This window comes from Anomaloglossus baeobatrachus, chromosome 11 (assembly GCF_048569485.1).
Source record: "Anomaloglossus baeobatrachus isolate aAnoBae1 chromosome 11, aAnoBae1.hap1, whole genome shotgun sequence".
NCBI classification, from domain to species: Eukaryota; Metazoa; Chordata; class Amphibia; order Anura; family Aromobatidae; genus Anomaloglossus; species Anomaloglossus baeobatrachus.
This window is the reverse complement of record NC_134363.1, coordinates 148,567,850-148,588,632: the sequence shown is the minus strand read 5'-3', so window position 1 is coordinate 148,588,632 and position 20,783 is coordinate 148,567,850. Positions and strand designations below refer to the sequence as shown.

Genomic DNA, 20,783 nt, shown 5'->3' with positions numbered 1-20,783 from the left:
CTCATGAAGCCAGCTCAGTTCTGGAAAAGTATTCTATGGACATATGAGACAAAGATCAACCTGTACCAGAATGATGGGAAGAAAAAGTTTGGAGAAGAAAGGGAACGGCACATGATCCAAGGCACACCACATCCTCTGTAAAACATGGTGGAGGCAACGTGATGGCATGGGCATGCATGGCTTTCAATGGCACTGGGTCACTTGTGTTTATTGATGACATAACAGCAGACAAGAGTAGCCGATGAATTCTGAAGTGTACCGGGATATACTTTCAGCCCAGATTCAGCCAAATGCCGCAAAGTTGATCGGACGGCGCTTCATAGTACAGATGGACAATGACCCCAAGCATACAGCCAAAGCTACCCAGGAGTTCATGAGTGCAAAAAAGTGGAACATTCTGCAATGGCCAAGTCAAGCATGCATTTCACTTGCTCAAATCCAGACTTAAGACGGAAAGACCCACAAACAAGCAAGACCTGAAGGCTGCGGCTGTAAAGGCCTGGCAAAGCATTAAGAAGGAGGAAACCCCGCGTTTGGTGATGTCCATGGGTTCCAGACTTAAGGCAGTGATTGCCTCCAAAAGATTCGCAACAAAATATTGAAAATGAAAAATTGTTTTTTTGGGTTTGGTTTATTTGTCCAATTACTTTTGACCTCCTAAAATGTGGAGTGTTTGTAAAGAAATGTGTACAATTCCTACAATTTCTATCAGATATTTTTGTTCAACCCCTTCAAATTAAACGTTACAATCTGCACTTGAATTCTGTTGTAGAGGTTTCATTTCAAATCCAATGTGGTGGCATGCAGAGCCCAACTCGCGAAAATTGTGTCACTGTCCAAATATTCTGGACCTAACTGTATGTATACATTTAGCATTCTAAATCCTATAAAGATATATGAGTTGCCCTCCCCTCCTTTTATAGTAATGTCTCCAATTATGTTCTAATGTCCCTTATCCTGGGCTACGTCTGGGTAAATATGACCCCCATCCTGGTATATATGTTCCTCATCCTAATATACATGCCCCCCATCCTGGTATGTCCCCCTCCTGGTATATACTGTTCGCCTCCTGGGCCCCTTTTGATATATACTGTCCCTCTCCTGGTATATACTGTACTCACATTCCCAGGCTCCCGCGTCGTGCAGCGTCTTCCTCTTTAGCCGCAGTGGCCGACAGCTTTCATCGGCATTCATGCTATGGCAACACTTGCCATCATTGTCATGTGCCGCGTCAGTCATAAGGACACTGGTGAAAGCTGCCAGCTTCTATTTGGCCTGAAATGTGTATCACAGTGCAGGGACCCAAGGGGTCTCTGCATCGCAATGCATTTCAGCTGGATGTGCGGCCTTGGATGCACATCCAGCTGAAGTAGGGTCTGGGGCCAGCGGGCCCCCTGCGCAAACTGGGCCCGGCTGCAATTCCTGAGACCGCAATTGTTCCGCCCCTGACCTCAGCTATTCCACTGTCTAGATTTTGTCTCAGGATTCTAAGTTTGTCCTTCCTGGTACCGACCCGGCTAGTGTGACCATACTTTCCTCATTCTCGCTCCTCTGGGCACCAGCTATTCCCTAGACATAAGTTCCAGGTTCCTCTATCTATGACCTAGGCAGAGTTTTCTAGTTCCAAGTCTGCCTGAGCTAGCCCCTTTGAGCTGAAGGCCTCTAAGATCGGTGTTACAGTTGCGAGTGACTCAAACAAGAATCGAGTTGCATCACCCTGCATGGCCTGCCGCACTCCGGACAGGAGCATGCAACTGCATGTATTTCTTTTCTCCTGTCCGTAGAGCTTCAGGCCGTGCCAGGTGATGTAGATCGATTCTCGCGCGAGTCACGTGCAAGTGTGACACTGTCCTAAGGCTGAGTTTACATGTCCAGTAATCGTCCATTAGAACTGATCCATTGGCAAAAAAAGTTCTGCAAACACAACTTTTTTTATCCTTTCTGAAAAAAAATTGATTTTTGCATGTGTGACGCCCTGGACTAGCCAGGTAGTCACATACATACCAACATACACCCCCCCCACCCTAGACAGTAACAACAGTCAATCAAAAACCCTTGTTGCCTCCCTCCAAGGTCTGATGTCCACACCAGGTGGGGCGGAGCCATGTGGTTGGCCCCACCCACCGAGGAGTTCACAGGCCTGGAGGCGGGAAAAGTGTCAGTCAAGTTTTAGAGGTGGAAGTGAGAGGAGTAAACACTTGAGGTGTCTGGGTAGGAGCCCAGCACAGACAGCAAGGTTGGCAGACGGTGGTGGCCGTCTGCAGGAGTTGGTGGAACTCTGAGAAGCCGTAAGGACCGGGGTCAGTCGTTGGCCCGCCGGTACCGAACCGGGGAGCGGAGTGAAGCTAAGCACACAGGCAGGGCCATCGGACCCCGACCAGGCTTGGAGCCCGCCGTCAATAGTCAAATCCGAGTGTGACAGGAACCCCAGGGGTTCCCCAACAACCAAGTCCCGACAGAAGGCAACAGTCCACACCGTGAGGATATACAGCCACCGCCACAGGCTAGAGATCCAAGGGCCAGCGCCTGCGGGCTAAACGGGCTCCTATGGCACCTATACGCCGGGGAGTGGACTACCGGTGGGGCAACCACAGGAGTAAGAACATTCTAAAAGGTGCAGGGAAAGACAGCCACCTTCAGCCGTCCGGGGAGAGCGCAACAACAACACTGCAGCCGGCTGCGGGACCTGTCCATCCGGCCGTTTTGGTTTACCAGAGACTCTGTCAGTGATTGCCTGAGTGAGTACACCAGAGCCGTCCGGCACCGTGCCGCGCAGTCCCTGCACCCCAGCCATCCAGCCTCCCCGTTACACCACTGGACCCCGGGATCACCAACCCCCTACCCACGGAGGGGACAACATCCTAGCTGCTCCCTACCATCTCTCCCGGGAACCCCGTTACCAGCAGCGGTGGTGCCATCATCACCACGTCCCGTGGGTGGCGTCACGAACAATCTCCCTAAACATTCCACCCCTTTTCACTCACGGGCGAGGAGCGCTGCTCGAGTTCCCGGGTCCGGCCCACCGCTCGAGTTACCGAGCAGCAGCAGCAGAAGCCCCGGACCCGAGCGTGGCGAGCGCGTTCCCCACCGCCCGCGACACATAATCCATTTTTTAACATTGGAGTCTATCGAAAATGGCTCTGTTAATGGATTGCTGTTTATCTTCCATTTGAAACTGATCCAGTAAGGAAGAAACAGATCCTTTACAAATGTAAGAAAAACGGATTACTAAATAGTAATCAGTTAATGGATCTGTTTTCCATAAGGGTACTTTACACGCTGCGATATCGGTACCGATATCGCTAGCGAGCGTACCCGCCCCCGTCGGTTGTGCGTCACTGGCAAATCGCTGCCCGTGGTGCACAACATCGCTTACACCCGTCACACGGACTTACCTTCCCTGCGATGTCGCTCTGGCCGGCGAACCGCCTCCTTTCTAAGGGGGCGGTTCGTGCGGTGTCACAGCGACGTCACACGGCAGCCGTCCAATAGCAGAGGAGGGGCGGAGATGAGCGGCCGGAGCACGCCGCCCACCTCCTTCCTTCCTCTGCCGGTGGACGCAGGTAAGGAAATGTTCGTCATTCCTGCGGTGTCACACATAGCGATGTGTGCTGCCGCAGGAACGAAGAGCAACATTGTACCTGTAGCAGCAACGATATTTGGAAAAGGAGCGACGTGTTAACGAGCAACGATTTTTCACGTTTTTGCGCTCGTTGATCGTCCCTCCTTGGTGTCACACGCTGCGATGTCGCTAATGACGCCGGATGTGCGTCACTAACGACATGACCCCGACGATATATCGTTAGCAGTGTCGCAGCGTGTAAAGCACCCTATAGACTCCAATGTTCAAAAAATGAATCCTGCAAAAATCAATTTTTTTAAAAACGGACAAAAAATGTTGTGTTTTCAGAACTTTTTTGCCAACAGCTCCATTCTAATGGATGATTACCGGACATGTGAGGCCTCACAGACTTTATAAAAACTTTATAAAGATGGGTTGGCTTTTTCTTGAAATGGTTTTTCATAGGAAAATTTAATCGGCTTTTTTGGTCAGAATTAGGACGTTTTGTACAGAAGAAACGGAGAAAAAATCAAGAAAAAAAAAAAATCAGCATTTGCTGCAGAAAATGTGTCTAACATTGCTGCAGTCATTCCCCAGCAAAACCTATGGGTATAAAAAAATGCTGTGCGCACACTGCGTTTTTTCATACCTTCGGATTTACCTGCGGATTTTTCTGCTGAGGAATTAATGTGCATGTCACTTCTTTTCCATAGGTACCTGCAGTTTTTGTCATCGATAATGGTAAAAATCTGCAGGGATCAACCAGCGGAAAAAACGTGGCAAAAACCGCTGCAAATCCGCACCAAAACCGCACCAAACTGCATGCGGAATGCGGATATCGTTGCGGTTTTGGTGCTGTATTTTACCGCAGGTGCGGGATTCTTTCAGAGGGTCCGGATTTTCTTCAAGAAAAAGTCAATTTCTAGTGCGCACAAGGCCTAAGGGAAAGAAATACGCCTCCGAAAAACCCCCCCTTAAAAAGTGTGTCCTGGAGCAGTGCCTGGTTGTAAAACCCGTATTTGAAAGCATTAAAAGACTTTATTTAAGCCTAGCCTAAGGGTTTGTTTAAATGGAGTCTTTTTGCTGAGTTTTTAAAGCAGAAACTGTCCAGTATTATCCTTAAAAACCTGGTATTTTCTGCTTCAACAACTAACCTTAGGCCGCGTGCACACATTGAGTATTTGGTGAGGTTTTTACCTCAGTATTTTGTTGATTTTTTTTTTTGCCTCAGTATTTGGTGAGGTTTTTTTTACCTCAGTATTTGGTGAGGTTTTTATGTTAGTATTCGGTGAGGTTTTTACCTCAGTACTTGGTGAGGTATTTTCTTTACCTCAGTATGTGGTGAGGTGTTTATTTACCTCAGTTTTTGGTGAGGTGTTTTTTTCTTACCTCAGTATTTGGTGAGGTTTGCTTTTACATCAGTATTTGGTGAATTTTTTTCCTCAGTATTTGGTAAAAGTTTTTTTTTACCTCAGTATTTGGTGAGGTTTTTTTTTACCTCAGTATTTGGTGAGGTTTGTTTTTACCTCAGTATTTGGTAAGTTTTTTTAACTTCAGTATTTGGTGAGTATTTTTACCTCAGTATTTGTAAGAGGAAACGAGGAGTGGGTGAAAAATGCAGACGTAGTCCCTGTGTTTCTATTATACTTTTCCTCTGATTGTTTCACTCCTGGTTTTTGTCATACAAATACTGAGGTAAAAAACCCCTCACCAAATACTTAATGTGTGCACGTTGCCTTAGGTTATACACAGCCTGTTTTTCAGGCGGGTCCTCTCCACCAATCAGAGCTCAGCTTTCATTTTGAAAATAGCCCTGGTAAAATGAAAGCTGCGCTGTGATTGGTTGCTATGGGCAACAAATCACTTTTGATAAATCTGCCATATATATTACTTTTTTATTACATCTTGGAGCAGATAATTGTTTTCTGCCATGTTGCGGGGCATCACTGGATCTCCTATAACACTACCATCTACATGGAAGTGCTATTTTTGCAATTTCCCAAATAAATGGCATAATCTCAGGAATGCTTTGAGGTTGTCCAGTCCTGTTATGTGTGTATATGTGTACTACAGTGACAAACCCCCAGGCACTGAGTATGAGCAGGATGGGCTTGTGGATATATATTAGTACCTCATATACAGTCCTGTATGCAGCATAGCTCTTTTTAGCACTACAGGAAAGGTGAAACAGTAGCCCTGTCAGGAGGCCAGTCCTCACACACTACTGAGTCACCATTTACTCAGGGCTTTCCTATGTAGGCACTGCAGAGAGCACTAGGGGAGCCCAAAACCTTACAGACGGCCCCACTGCGAGGCATGCCGGGAATTGTAGTCTTTCACCCCTCTGGCAGAATAAGCTTCAACGAGTAAGGGAACTACTACTCCCGTCAGCCCCTGCGCGGCCGGGATTCTGCCGTCGCTACTGTCAGAGAGAACGATGTAAGTGGAAAGGGAAATGCGGCTGTGAGAAGAGACGACACCGAGAAGCGGGGACACAGCTCTGCCTGCAGCTGGTGAGTGCCTGCACCCTGGCAGGGGTTAGCATCGGGGGCACCAGGGGACAATGACACTTTTTTGCAATACTGTTCCAACTCTCAGTGGGTGGCAGTGCTACCAGCATCACCCCTTTAAGATAAATATTGACATCCCCAAAATATAGTCACTTTGATTGGGTGGGGTTCATAGGACAAGTTTATTTTTAGCATATGGGAAATAAAGGGTTAAGGGTGTGTAGGTGATGGCATTCTTCACCAATATGAGAAAAAATGTTTGCAACCTATGGCGGCATAAGTGGGAGCATAACATCGCCATGTTACCGTTTACATACATCGGTGGGGCATAACTGCGCCATGTTATAGTTTATGTACATCAATAGAGCATATTGGCACCATATTACCTTCTATGTACAGCGATGGCGCCTTTATTACCGTCTATGTACAGCGATGACACCTTTACTACCGTCTATGTACAGCGATGGCGCCTTTATTACCGTCTATGTACAGCGATGACACCTTTACTACCGTCTATGTACAGCTTTGGCGCCTTTATTACAGTCTATGTACATGCGGATCGCCTTTATTACCGTCTATGTACATCGATGACACCTTTATTACCGTCTATGTACATCCATGGCGCCTTTATTACTGTGTTTGTACATCTATGGTGCCTTTAGTACCATCTATGTACATCCATGGCGCCTTTAGTTCCGTCTATGTACATCCATGGGGCCTTTAGTTCCGTCTATGTACATCCATGGCACCTTTATTACCGTCTATGTACATCCATGGCGCCTTTATTACCATGTTTGTGCATCAATGGCACCTTTATTACCGTCTATGTACATCCATGGCGCCTTTATTACCGTCTATGTACATCCATGGCACCTTTAGTACCATCTATGTACATCCATGGCGCCTGTATTACCGTCTATGTACATCAATGGCGCCTTTACTACCGTCTATGTACATCCATGGCGCCTTTATTACTGTCTATGTATATCCATGGTGCCTTTATTACCGTGTTAGTACATTCATGGCGCCATTATTACTGTTTGTACATCCATGGTGCCTTTATTACCGTGTTAGTACATTCATGGTGCCTTTATTACTGTGTTTGTACATCCATGGTGCCTTTATTACTGTGTTTGTACATCCATGGTGCCTTTATTACTGTGTTTGTACATCCATGGTGCCTTTAGTACCGTCTATGTACATCCATGGCGCCTTTAGTTCCGTCTATGTACATCCATGGCGCCTTTAGTTCCGTCTATGTACATCCCATGGGGCCTTTATTACCGTCTATGTACATCCATGGCGCCTTTATTACTGTGTTTGTACATCCATGGTGCCTTTAGTACCGTCTATGTACATCCATGGCGCCTTTAGTTCCGTCTATGTACATCCATGGACCTTTATTACTGTCTATGTACATCAATGGCGCCTTTACTACCATCTATGTACATCTATGGCGCCTTTACTACCGTCTATGTACATCCATGGCGCCTTTATTACCATCTATGTACATCCATGGCGCCTTTATTACTGTCTATGTATATCCATGGTGCCTTTATTACCGTGTTTGTACATTCATGGCGCCATTATTACTGTGTTTGTACATCCATGGCGCCTTTATTACTGTGTTTGTACATCCATGGCGCCTTTATTACTGTGTTTGTACATCCATGGTGCCTTTATTACCGTGTTTGTACATTCATGGCGCCATTATTACTGTGTTTGTACATTCATGGCGCCTTTATTACTGTGTTTGTACATCCATGGCGCCTTTATTACCGTGTTTGTACATTCATGGCGCCATTATTACTGTGTTTGTACATTCATGGCGCCTTTATTACTGTGTTTGTACATCCATGGCGCCATTATTACTGTGTTTGTACATCCATGGCGCCTTTATTACTGTGTTTGTACATTCATGGTGCCTTTAGTACCGTCAATGTACATCCATGGTGCCTTTATTACCATCTATGTACATCCATAGCACCTTTAGTACCGTCTATGTACATCCATGGCGCCATTATTACCGTCTATGTACATCGATGGCGCCTTTATTACTGTTTATGTATATGGATGGCGCCTTTATTACCGTCTATGTACATCGATGGCTCCTTTATACCATCTTTTTATATCAATGGGGAGTACAGATGCCATATTACCATTTACGTATATCATCTTCATCATTAAATGCCACGTTATATTATGCTATAACCGCAAGCAAAATCTAACTGTCGAGTCGTCTTGTTTTATCAGATCCTAGAAAAGCTGGGTGAGGCCGGATTTACAGCCACGTGACGGGTCTTCACCCAACTTTTCCTGATAACACTTCCTTGTGATACAGCTGTAATTCACCTGCTGCCTATGTTATTACAAATGGAAACAAACGTGCCTTTCAGGAGTCAGGAAAAGCTGGGTGAACACTGATTTATTGCCCTTACACAGGTTGTCAGACAACGTTTTTTTAGACTATTGCCTAAGGAATTAGTTGTACAGCCGAGTTTCATCTGTCCTTATATGAATGCATTGCTAGACACATTTACCGTTCTGGAATCTGAGAAAGCTCAGTGATTCTTAGCTTGTCACCCAGCTTTCCTAGACCATTGCATAAGGCATCGTCCTAGCAATCCAGGCATACTTTACCTATATGATTGAATACCCGGCTGGTTTACCGTTCAGGAGTCAAAGAAAGTTGGGTGACAAGTGATTTAGAGCTCTCACCCAGCTTTCCAGAACTCTGGTGTAAAGAATCTGTTTTATTTTACAGTCTCATGTCAACAGATGTTGCATAAAGATACCAGTTTACCCTTCAGGAGTCTGGAAAAGCGGGGTGACCATCGATTATAGCGCTGTAACGGGTTGTCACCCTGCTGTCCTTGACCACTGCATAAGGAATGTACCTAATTGCAGAGCCATACTTTACCTGCTGATATTCAGGAGTCAGGGAAAGCTGGGTGACAACCTCTGGGGGGGCTTTAAAAGATTTGATATCACCAACATTGATTCTACCAGCTAAGGGTGGGAGATTGGTGTGAAAGTAGAAGGGAGACCCTTGTTCTGGATTGTTATTACTAATGGAGAATTCGGAGGTTTATTTTGGGGAGACGTTTTAACTCTGTGAACGGTCTATGAAAGGGCAGACCTGGTTACTGAGGGGTTAATGTGTCGTGGGGTGAAAGGAAGGGACAAACTGGACCCCCAAACTGTTCAGGGACTGGCTTCAGTCTATAAGATACATAAAAGTAGGATAGAGGGCAATGTACAGACCCCATTAATTCCCAATCACAGTTATGAAAGCCCCTCACTCTGTTCACTGAAAGGGTGTTCTTCAGGAAAGTCATTGTCTGCTTTGATGATCACTGGCACCACAAGAATGGTTTGGTATCTGATGAAGGCAGCGGCGCATAGTTTTAGGGTAAGTTCACACAGTACGTTTTTCGCGGCGTTATTGAGCGTTTTTTGGGTGCGTCTTTGGCCTCAAAACTGCATGACTTTTGCTTCCCCAGCAAAGTCTCTGAGTTTTCATTTTTGCTGTCCGCAAACAACTTTTTTTTTAAGCTGCGTTTTTGAGCTTAAAAAAAAAAATGGACATGTCAATTCTTTCCTGCGTTTTTTTGCATTTTCCCCGCCATGCAATGCATTTGAAAAACGCAGAAAAACACACAGATCAAAAACGCAGCCAAAAACGCACCAAATCGCGGTAAAAACGCATGCGGTTTTTGCCGCGGGTGCGTTTTGGTGCGTTTTTAGCAGCCAAAAACGCAGCGTCAAAAAAATGCAGCGTGTGCACATAGCCTTACAGTGTTGATTGAGGTCTTCATTCGACCATTAAATAGCAGAATGAAGTGGATATAATGACCCATGTGTGGGCGAGCTGCAGAGCCCGAATTTGCAATAAATGGGTGCTACTGTTGGGCAGCCCCTACTAAATGGATAGCCCCTTAGTTCTACCAATCACAGAGGTTGAAGCCCTCCCCCACCACTGATCCCGAATTGATTGCCATTAAAGCATGCACCTTTAAGGCCCAGTGCCCAGGCTGCGGATTTTGACACAGATTTTCAGAAATCTGCATGTCCATTGTGAAGCCAGCAAAGTCTATGAGAATTCAGAAGTGCAGTGCCTACGTCGCATATATTTTTCCTTGCGTATTTGGTGCAGATTTCTTTTTTTCTGCACCAAATACGCAAAAGAAAAATAAGCAACGTGGACACAGCACTTCTGAATTTTCATAGACTTTGCTGGCTTCACAATGGACATGCAGATTTCTAAAAATACGCGTCAAAACTACACAGTGTGGGCACTGGGCCGAGTAACGGAGCACACTGTGTGGAGGCAGCACGATGCCTCTCAAGATCAGATTTCACATTCTATTCTGTGCAAATGTATCAAAATAGAGAAAACATGCATCACTATGTATCAAAAAGGACAGTATGTCTCCTCACTCGAGTCCATAGTCATCTTTCCTTATCCCAGAGAAGTGGGAATTTGGCATTTCACTGATAAAATTCACATTGAAAAGTAATAATTATTTTTACTGACTGATTAATGCAAGTTTTTTTAATCAGTTAATCGATGCATTGTAAAAAGTGAATAAGGCCCAGTCCCCACGCTATGCAGTTTTGACGCGTATTTTCAGAAATCTGCAGCAAAATCTGCATGTCCATTGTGAAGCCAGCAAAGTCTATGAGAATTCAGAAGTGCTGTGCCCACGTTGCTTATTTTTCCTTTGCATATTTGGTGCAGAAAAAAAGAAATCTGCACCAAATACGTTAGGCTATGTGCCCACGGGACTCTGTATCTGCGGATTTTTCTGCAGCTAAATCCGCAGCATTCCCCCGGAATCCGCACCTTTTCATAGGTGCTGATTTTGTGCAGATTTGTTGCGCATTTTCCGCAGCGTGGGCACATAGCCTAAAGGAAAAATACTCATTGTGGGCACAGCACTTCTGAATTTTGATAGACTTTGCTGGCTTCACAATGACCATGCAGATTTTGCTGCAGATTTCTGAAAATCTGCATCAAAATCAGCGTCAAAATCCGCAGCATGGGCACTGGGCCTAAATGTCATTCAATGTCACATAAGGTTTAGGCCTTGTGCAGACGCTGCATTTTTTATTTCCAAATCTGCAAGCCTCTCCTGAAGCCAGTAAAGTCTGTGAGATTTCTGAAGTGCTGTGCCATCGCAGCGTTTTTTTCCTTGCAGATTTGGGGCAGATTTTGATGCAGAAACAATCTGCAGCATGTCAATTATTGGTCTGGATTTGCAGCGTTTTTTTTCCACCCATTTACTTCAATGTTGTGATGAAAAAAACCCCAAACGCTGCAAATCTACAGGTGTGTTCACACTGAGTTTTTGGTACTTTTTTTGCATCATTTTTTTTTTAACAAAAAAATGCATGGCTAAAACAGGATGTGATATTATCAGGAGCAGGAGAATGGAAAATGAAACAGAAGAACAGTTGTAAAAGGAAATGACATAAAAAAAGCTTTTTTTTTTTTCTTTTTATTATTAACCTAGCTGTGACAGTCTTTTCCTTGTTGCATGCAAAAAAAAAACCCCACACCCCAAAAGAACACTGGAAATACGCATCAAAAACTGCACCAAAATAGCAGGTGGATTTTGGTGCATTTTTCTGTGACAAGGTGCAGAAATTTCTGCACCAAATTTGCAGTATGTGCACATACCCGAAGGCCATGTGCGCACGGGAGTTCGCAACTGCGGATGTATCCGCAGATATGGCCGCAGGTTTCCCGTAGCTGCCCGCCGGCATCTGCAGCTATTTTTAACTGCGCGATTCCAGCGATATAGCTGCGGTAAACCTGCGGACTTTCATGCGAATTACCTGCGTACGTCCTGGCCTCTATCTCCATAGTGGAGGGCCGGGATTTCCGCAGGTAATTCTGCAGGAATAATTGACATGCAGTTATGTGCGGATGCGGGAAATCCGCAGCATATTCTGCAGCCGCACATTCCGCAACGTGGACACAGACGCTCCCCATGTTCCATAGGATAACATGGGGAGTGTCTGTACATGCTAAAACCTGCGGATTTATCTGGAAAATCCAGATAAATCCGCAGGTTTTCCGCGGCAAATTCTGCAGAAACAAGCTCCCGTGGGCACATAGCCTAAGGCCCAGTGCCCACGCTGCGGATTTTGATGCAGATTGTCAGAAATCTGCATGTCCATTGTGAAGCCAGCAAAGTCTATGAGAATTCAGAAGTGCTTTGCCTACGTCGCGTATTTGGTGCAGATTTCTTTTTTTTTCTGCATCAAATCTGCACTAAATACGCAAAAGAAAAATAAGCAACGTGGGCACTGCACTTCTGATTTCTCATAGACTTTGCTGGCTTCACAATGGACATGCAGATTTTGCTGCAGATTTCTGAAAATACGCGTCAAAACTACACAGCGTGGGCACTGGGCCAAGGCTATGTGCCCACGGGAGCTTGCTTCTGCGGATTTTGCCGTGGAAAACCTGCGGATTTATCTGCATTTTCCAGATAAATCCGCCGTTTCAGCAAGTACAGACACTCCCCATGTTATCCTATGGGACATGGGGAGTGTCTGTAATATATTTGATCCCAAGCACTCAAATTAGGACAAAGAGAATAAATGCAAAAAAGTGTTATTTTATTGGACTATTTGCAAAAAAGAAAGCGCCACCACAATATAGCAAAAGCCGACGTTTCGGCCTGTTAGGCCTTTTTCAAGGTTTTTGCGTATAATGAGAGGGTGGATAGGACGAATTAAACGTCAAGGGATTATACCATGTGGCGTTTGCTTCGCTTTGCAAGGGTACGTCACGGAGGCCAGGGAGGCCCAGAGGACAGGTGGAGGAAGAGAGAGGATGCCTGGATGTCACAAGGAGTGGGGACAGGGTCCCAGAGGTCTGTGATGGAGGCAGGGGAGTGTCTGTGTCCACGCTGTGGAATATGCGGCTGCGGAATATGCTGCGGGTGTCCCGCAGCCACACATAACTGCATGTCAATTATTCCTGCGGAATTACCTGCAAAAATCCCGGCCATCCACTATGGAGATAGAGGCAGTGACATCCGCAGGTAAGTCGCATAAATGTCCGAAGGTTTACCGCAGCTATTCCGCTGGAATCCCGCAGCTAAAAATAGCTGCGGATGCCGGCAGGCAGCTGCGGCCGTACCTGCGTATATATCTGCAGGTACGAGCTCCCGTGGGCACATAGCCTTATAGATGAATGTGATCAGCCTCTGTATACGAGCAGCATGGTGGGGTGGGGTGGGGTGGGGTGGGGTGGGGGGGTGATACTATGGAGGGAGCTGTAGAGATAGCAGGAAGATGTTAAAGGCAATGTGTCAGGTCCAATATGTACACAGAACCACGAGCAGTTCTGGGTGTATATTGCTAATCCCTGCCTAACTGTCTTTGTATCTAGTAGCATAGATAAAGAGATCTTTAGAAAAAGTATATATAAAGATCTTTTATCGTATGCTAATGAGCGAGGGGACTAGTCCCCTGTGTGTTAGTTCCCCAGCCTGTCGCCCCTCATTAGCAAGTTAGTATGCCCCTGTGGGTGTGCCAACATGCTAATGAATGCGCAGTGTCAGAGGATGACCTCACCTCTCCGCTACCATCGCATCTGACGGGGGATTGCAGCTCAGTGCGCATGACCCCAGAGTTTGGGTCATGCACACTATGAAGCCGGGTGTACGCGCCTTGGCTTCAAACTGAAATAGTGCGCTTGACCCAAACTCCGGGGTCATGAGCACTGAGCTGAAATCCAGCATCGGGCGGCGATGAGATGAGTGAGATCATCCTCTGATGCTGCGTATTCATTAGCATGTTAACACATACAAAGGGGCGTACTAACATGCTAACAAGGGGCGACTGGCCGGGAACTAACGCCCAGGGGACTAGTGCCCTCGCTCATTAGCATACGATAAAAGATGTTTAGAAATACTTTTTGTATAGATCTCTTTATCTATGCTAGTGTATACAGGGACAGTTAGGCAGGGATTAGCAATATGCACCCAGAACTGCTCGTGGTTCTGGGTGTGTATTGGACCTGACAGGTTCACTTTAAAGGGGTATTCTGTAAGTGATGTGACACGCCAGATCGCATCTGCACATGTGACCGGCGCTATAAAAAACGACCTATGTGCGATCTCGGCAGATCGCATCTGCGATCTGGCGTGTCACATCGCTAATGAGATCGCTAGTGATGTCGCAGCGTGTAAAGCCACCTTAAGTTAGCGTTCATGGACCTGTGTCGGTGGTGGTGGTGGCGACCACTGGGAACATCAGCAATCTAGATAGGTGGTGGGGTCAGACCGTCAGTGATTTCACATAGGAAGGGGAGGCCATAAATGTGTATTTTTGCTAAATTGATATTCAAAATTCTTAGTTTGTTTTGAGAAACAGCTGAAATGAACTTGCCTCTTATAGATAATGTGCCCCTGTAGCTACACGTCGGTAGGATCAGTCGCTGGGCTACTTTGAAGCATAGCACAAGTCCGGCATACTCTGCAAAGTGTTACATCTCCACCTTCTCACCTGTGTCACCCGCCCGTGTTTGAGTAGTCATAATCTGACTAATCTACAAGAGGGCAGGTCACTGCCTTTCTCAAGATCAACACATTAATCTTCTCCTGTCATAATGTTCTACAATCTGACTTCTATTTACTTTATAGCTTATCCCTTGCATTATCGTGATCTGATGAACTATAGATTTCTATGGTCACACATTTGCCGTCACATACAGGAGGCTAATCTAAGGCTTTGTGCACACGGTACGTTTTTGATGCATTTTTTTTGGTGCAGTTTGTGGCCCAAATCTGCATGTCTATGTCCATGCCAGCAAAGTCAATGAGAATTCTGAAATGCTGTGTGCACGTTGCTTATTTTTTATTTTCAGATTTGGTGCAAAAAAAATAATCTGCAGCATGTTAATTGTTGGTGTGTTTTTTTTTTTTTTCCTGCGGTTTTTTGTTTTTTTTTACCCCTTCCACTCATTGGCTTCATTAAAAAAAACACATGCCACCAAAACGCAAAAAAACGCATGCGTTTTTTGGTGAGTTTTTCTGCCAGAAGGTGTTTTTATTTCATACAAAAAATTTCTGCAGCGTGTGCACATAGCCTAATGGGGGTGTCCTCTGTCCCAGTGGTTTACTCTGACCAGGAGCGTTTGATCCAAAATATTCGGCTGGATGAAGCTGCCCATACTTCAGTGCCGCTGATCTCTGCGTCCAGACGGGTTTATGTGCATGGATATAGGAGTCTTTATACTTGCACTATGGGGCTTATTGGAGTGCAGCAAACCATCATCCTGCTGATGACCAGGGTCAGATCTCCACTGATCAGACAGAAGGGGAAAAAAATGACAACCAAAAAGTCCACAATAAGCTAAAATACATATATATTTTATTAAGGACCAGCAAATGGGGGAGGGACTGCATACATTCATTAAAAGGGGGCGTACATTTCATAGTAATATAGTAGGTACTCACATCATTACATATAGAAAGGAGTAGCACATATAATAGATCAACAATTGACTGGTAAGTGCATTCTGGATTATTGGGCTGTATTCTAAATTGTGACCCATCATAACCATAATTAACAGCATCAAGGATAGGAACACAGTTCCTGAAGATAGGGCAAATTGTGGTTATGATGGGTCACAGTTTAGCACACGGCCCAATAGTCCTAGAATGCACTTGTCAGTTAATTCTTATATGTGCTACTCCTTTCTATATGTGATGATGTGACTACCTACTATATTACTGTGGAATGTGCACCCCCTTTAAATGCATGTATACCATCCCGCTCCCATTTCTTGATCCTTCAAGGGAATCTGTCACCAGGATTTTGCAATGTAAGCTGAGGACAGCATGCTGCAAGGGTTAAAAAAGAAAATACAACTGTGCTTCTCTTATCTGCGTGTGAGCTATTGTTTATCTAAGGCTGGAGTCACACTTGTGAGTGACTCACGTGTAATACGCGCGAGTATCGCATCGCATCACCTGGCATGACCGCACACTCTCCGGACAGGTTCGGGTCGGCTGCATGTATTTCTATGCAGCTGAGACGCTCCTGTCCCGAGAGCAGCTGGCCTTGTCGGGTGATGCAACGCGAGACACATGAGTCACTCGCAAGTATGATTCCGGTCTAAACAAAAGGATTTATTGCTTTGTGATTAACATTGGTGGGACTCCCCATGCCCAGCAGCCAGACATGCCCCCTCCTGCTGTGATTGACACCTCACAGTGAATGCACAATCTCTGTTGAGAGCCTGGTGTGGGCTGGGACAGCTTCCAGCTCTGCTACACTCAATTCCTAGATAAAATCAGAACGCTGAAACTAACCATGTTTAACTTAGATTACAGAGTGCCTGTAATCTAAGTTATGGGGAGATAAGGTATGCACACCAGTGACTATGGAAGGGGAATACATGGAATAGCAGAAACTGCTGTGTGAATACTGACATGAAAAATTCAATAGCTATTTGTTAGAATGAAATGTGAAAAATGGAACCTGCATTACTGCCATGAATATATGAATAAAGAGAAATTTAGCTACTGAATTGATCAATGCAGAAGAGCCCCAACACTACTGTAGTGTTGGGGCTCTTCTGCATTGATCAATTCAGTAGCTAAATTTCTCTTTATTCATATATTCATGGCAGTAATGCAGGTTCCATTTTTCACATTTCATTCTAACAAATAGCTATTGAATTTTTCATGTCAGTATTCACACAGCAGTTTCTGCTATTCCATGTATTCCCCTTCCATAGTCACTGGTGTGCATACCTTATCTCCCCATAGTGATGTTTTTTAGGTTTTTTGCACCCAGTTCAGACATAGAATGGAGTTCCAAACGTTATTCCTTAATGTTAGTAGTTTTTTCGTTTGTGAACCCTCCCCATACACACCTATTGCCAATCCACATTATACGCATATATAGCCTGGGTCTCAGCGTCCCATACACGGTAAGTTTTTTAACTGCATGAGAGGACACACACAAGCTAGGGACCCCAACGTAGAGAAATACTTTGGCGTAGTGTTGGGGCTCTTCTGCATTGATCAATTCAGTAGCTAAATTTCTCTTTATTCATATATTCATGGCAGTAATGCAGGTTCCATTTTTCACATTTCATTCTAACAAATAGCTATTGAATTTTTCATGTCAGTATTCACACAGCAGTTTCTGCTATTCCATGTATTCCCCTTCCATAGTCACTGGTGTGCATACCTTATCTCCCCATAGTGATGTTTTTTAGGTTTTTTGCACCCAGTTCAGACATAGAATGGAGTTCCAAACGTTATTCCTTAATGTTAGTAGTTTTTTCGTTTGTGAACCCTCCCCATACACACCTATTGCCAATCCACATTATACGCATATATAGCCTGGGTCTCAGCGTCCCATACACGGTAAGTTTTTTAACTGCATGAGAGGACACACACAAGCTAGGGACCCCAACGTAGAGAAATACTTTGGCGTAGTGTTGGGGCTCTTCTGCATTGATCAATTCAGTAGCTAAATTTCTCTTTATTCATATATTCATGGCAGTAATGCAGGTTCCATTTTTCACATTTCATTCTAACAAATAGCTATTGAATTTTTCATGTCAGTATTCACACAGCAGTTTCTGCTATTCCATGTATTCCCCTTCCATAGTCACTGGTGTGCATACCTTATCTCCCCATAGTGATGTTTTTTAGGTTTTTTGCACCCAGTTCAGACATAGAATGGAGTTCCAAACGTTATTCCTTAATGTTAGTAGTTTTTTCGTTTGTGAACCCTCCCCATACACACCTATTGCCAATCCACATTATACGCATATATAGCCTGGGTCTCAGCGTCCCATACACGGTAAGTTTTTTAACTGCATGAGAGGACACACACAAGCTAGGGACCCCAACGTAGAGAAATACTTTGGCGTAGTGTTGGGGCTCTTCTGCATTGATCAATTCAGTAGCTGAATTTCTCTTTATTCATATATTCATGGCAGTAATGCAGGTTCCATTTTTCACATTTCATTCTAACAAATAGCTATTGAATTTTTCATGTCAGTATTCACACAGCAGTTTCTGCTATTCCATGTATTCCCCTTCCATAGTCACTGGTGTGCATACCTTATCTCCCCATAGTGATGTTTTTTAGGTTTTTTGCACCCAGTTCAGACATAGAATGGAGTTCCAAACGTTATTCCTTAATGTAATCTAAGTTAAACATGGTTAGTTTCAGAACCTCTTTGCCTACAACATGCTGCTCACAGATGAAATAGCAAAAACCTGCTGACCTATTCCCTTTAATAAATTATTTAATTATTTTATAGCTTATTGTGGACTTTGGTTGTCATTTTTCCCCCTTCTTTTGCGTTTAACATGTGACTTGTCCTGCATGTATTTGAGTCCTTATATTGCTTGTATTTATATTTTGAATGACCTCAGTCCGTGTATGTACAGACATACAATTGGTTCTTCTGAGTAATTTGTGCTCCACCGATGAAGTAGTTAGGTCACTGATTAGGAGGCTATATAATATTCTATGGAATCGGTGTCCGTGGTCTAGAAAGTGCTAAGAGAGGAAAGGGGGAATAAGAATCTCACATTCCCTACCCTGTCATTGCCTGACTCTTGACGTTGAGCACCATACATACCCATTATATTATAGTTTGGTCCCACTGAAATCAGTGGGTTTTCCTTACATAAATCTGCTGTGTCTAGCCTGTTGTTTCAGGTGATTCTTCTGAATAAGCTGGTGTGTGTACATGGAGAATAACATTATTTCTGGCCATTAAATTGGCTGGCCAGGACTGTAACATTGATGGCTTATCCTTGGGTTAGTGATCAAGGTCTTATCGGGGGGTACGACACCAGGAACCGTCACAGATCAGCCCTTCCACCGCCGGCCGGAACTACTCAGTTGCAGATATGCACAGCACAGCTCTGTCAGTTGTATAGTGATGTGGCTGGGTACTGCATATCCTCCCCCTATTCTAATCAGTATGGGGTAAATATGTTTTTAACCAGCCGCTTTCACTATTCCTGCGCCCTTTTACCCGGGCTATGGCTGAGAGACACTAGGTACTTAAGGCATCATCCCACTAGGGGAGGTGCCTGAGCAACAATATGATAGTTTAGTGTCTTGTTTGCTAGCTAGCTGTCAGGTCCCATTTGTCCCGTACCTGCTACCTGTTCGCATGCCCGTTACCTATCCCTGTGCCCATGTTCCCATACCTATCAGTATCTGCCATGTCCTCCATACCTGTCTGCAACAACCGTCCTGCCTGCACCCACTGTCACTAGAGTATGTACCTGCCTATACCTCTGCTCGACCCTGCCCTGCAGGTCATCTGCTACAGTCCCGGAGACTGCCCTGGGAGTGCCACCTAGCATCAACCGGAAGCCAAGCCCATCGTCCTCATCTGAGGCTTTGGCATGTACCCGGTGGGCACTTGGTTTAACCCCTCCCACACCAGGGTAAGCCCAGGTCCCCTCTATGGTCCAGTTTGTCCACTGCTTCTTGCCGCCTCAACAGCAGCAAGCGTTTCAACCAATATAGATTTTAGAGGTTTATCAGAATGACAATGGGAGGAAACGTATCTCACAAGCTGAGAAAGAAGCACATTTCCCTATTAACATATCTAACCAACTTCACTTGTACTATTCATTTATGTAAAGTTTTCCGAAAAGACCTTTTAAATATAAGTCGTCAACTTTGAAATCCGGGAGATCCATTTTACATTTTTTACTTTCTTCTCTGAGGGTTTCTACAATCACTAGCCTATTATATAGATTTTATGACTATTTTATAATCTGATAATTATCAAGTCTCCTTTTTTTTTATACCAACACATCATAGTGATCAGCACTGTCATTGTATTCAGCTGAAGAGGATTTTATGATGGAGAATATACGGCCATAGTTCACTTTTGTGTGTTAAAGGGGGCGGCTGGGGCCCTCTTGTGAATCGCAGTTATCAGGTCACAGCTTCGGGGACCTCTCTAACAAGTTCCAAAACTCCTGCCAAGGGCAGATTAGGTTTAAAAATAATTTTGGAGGATTTACTTTTAATTGCAAGATGTTTCTTCTGTTTCTAAGGAAATGAAACCAATTTTTCATAAGATACTCTTGTACAGAGTAGCGCTCAGTTCTGACATACCTGAGTGGCGAGTCTCATGCCGGGGAAGATCTCTATGACCTTGTCTTCATGAGATCCCACGCTTTAACAAAACAACCATGTACAATATATTATATATCAGGGGTGATAAGCATAAAGACCAGAGAGGAAAACCCCCTAAAACTTATATTTTATTATTTCACTTAAAATCAGATTTTTTCCCACAGACAGAAACAACAAATAACAATAGAGACACCGGACAGGGCTTGGGTGCACATAAACCCTCAAAAATATCTCCTCATATAATCTCCCAACCACCAGTATTCGGACTACAACAATTCGCTGTGTCAGTGGGAGAGGAGATACAGTCATATGAAAAAGTTTGGGCACCCCTATTAATGTTAACCTTTTTTCTTTATAACAATTTGGGTTTTTGCAACAGCTATTTCAGTTTCATATATCTAATAACTGATGGACTGAGTAATATTTCTGGATTGAAATGAGGTTTATTGTACTAACAGAAAATGTGCAATCTGCATTTAAACAAAATTTGACCGGTTCAAAAGTATGGGCACCTCAACATAAAAGTAACATTAATATTTTGTAGATCCTCT

General features: G+C 44.5%; 1 protein-coding gene across 2 annotated transcripts in view; it reads left to right on the top strand.

Moving 5' to 3' along the window:
* Positions 1-5,974: 5,974 nt before the first annotated feature.
* The window catches only part of MIB2 (MIB E3 ubiquitin protein ligase 2), a 128,527-nt gene continuing 113,718 nt past the window's right edge, over positions 5,975-20,783 (top strand). For both annotated transcript variants that reach the window (XM_075328736.1, XM_075328734.1), the window contains exon 1: positions 5,975-6,075. The gene's annotated coding sequence lies outside the window, so the exon portion shown is untranslated. The remainder of the gene's footprint in view (positions 6,076-20,783) is intronic.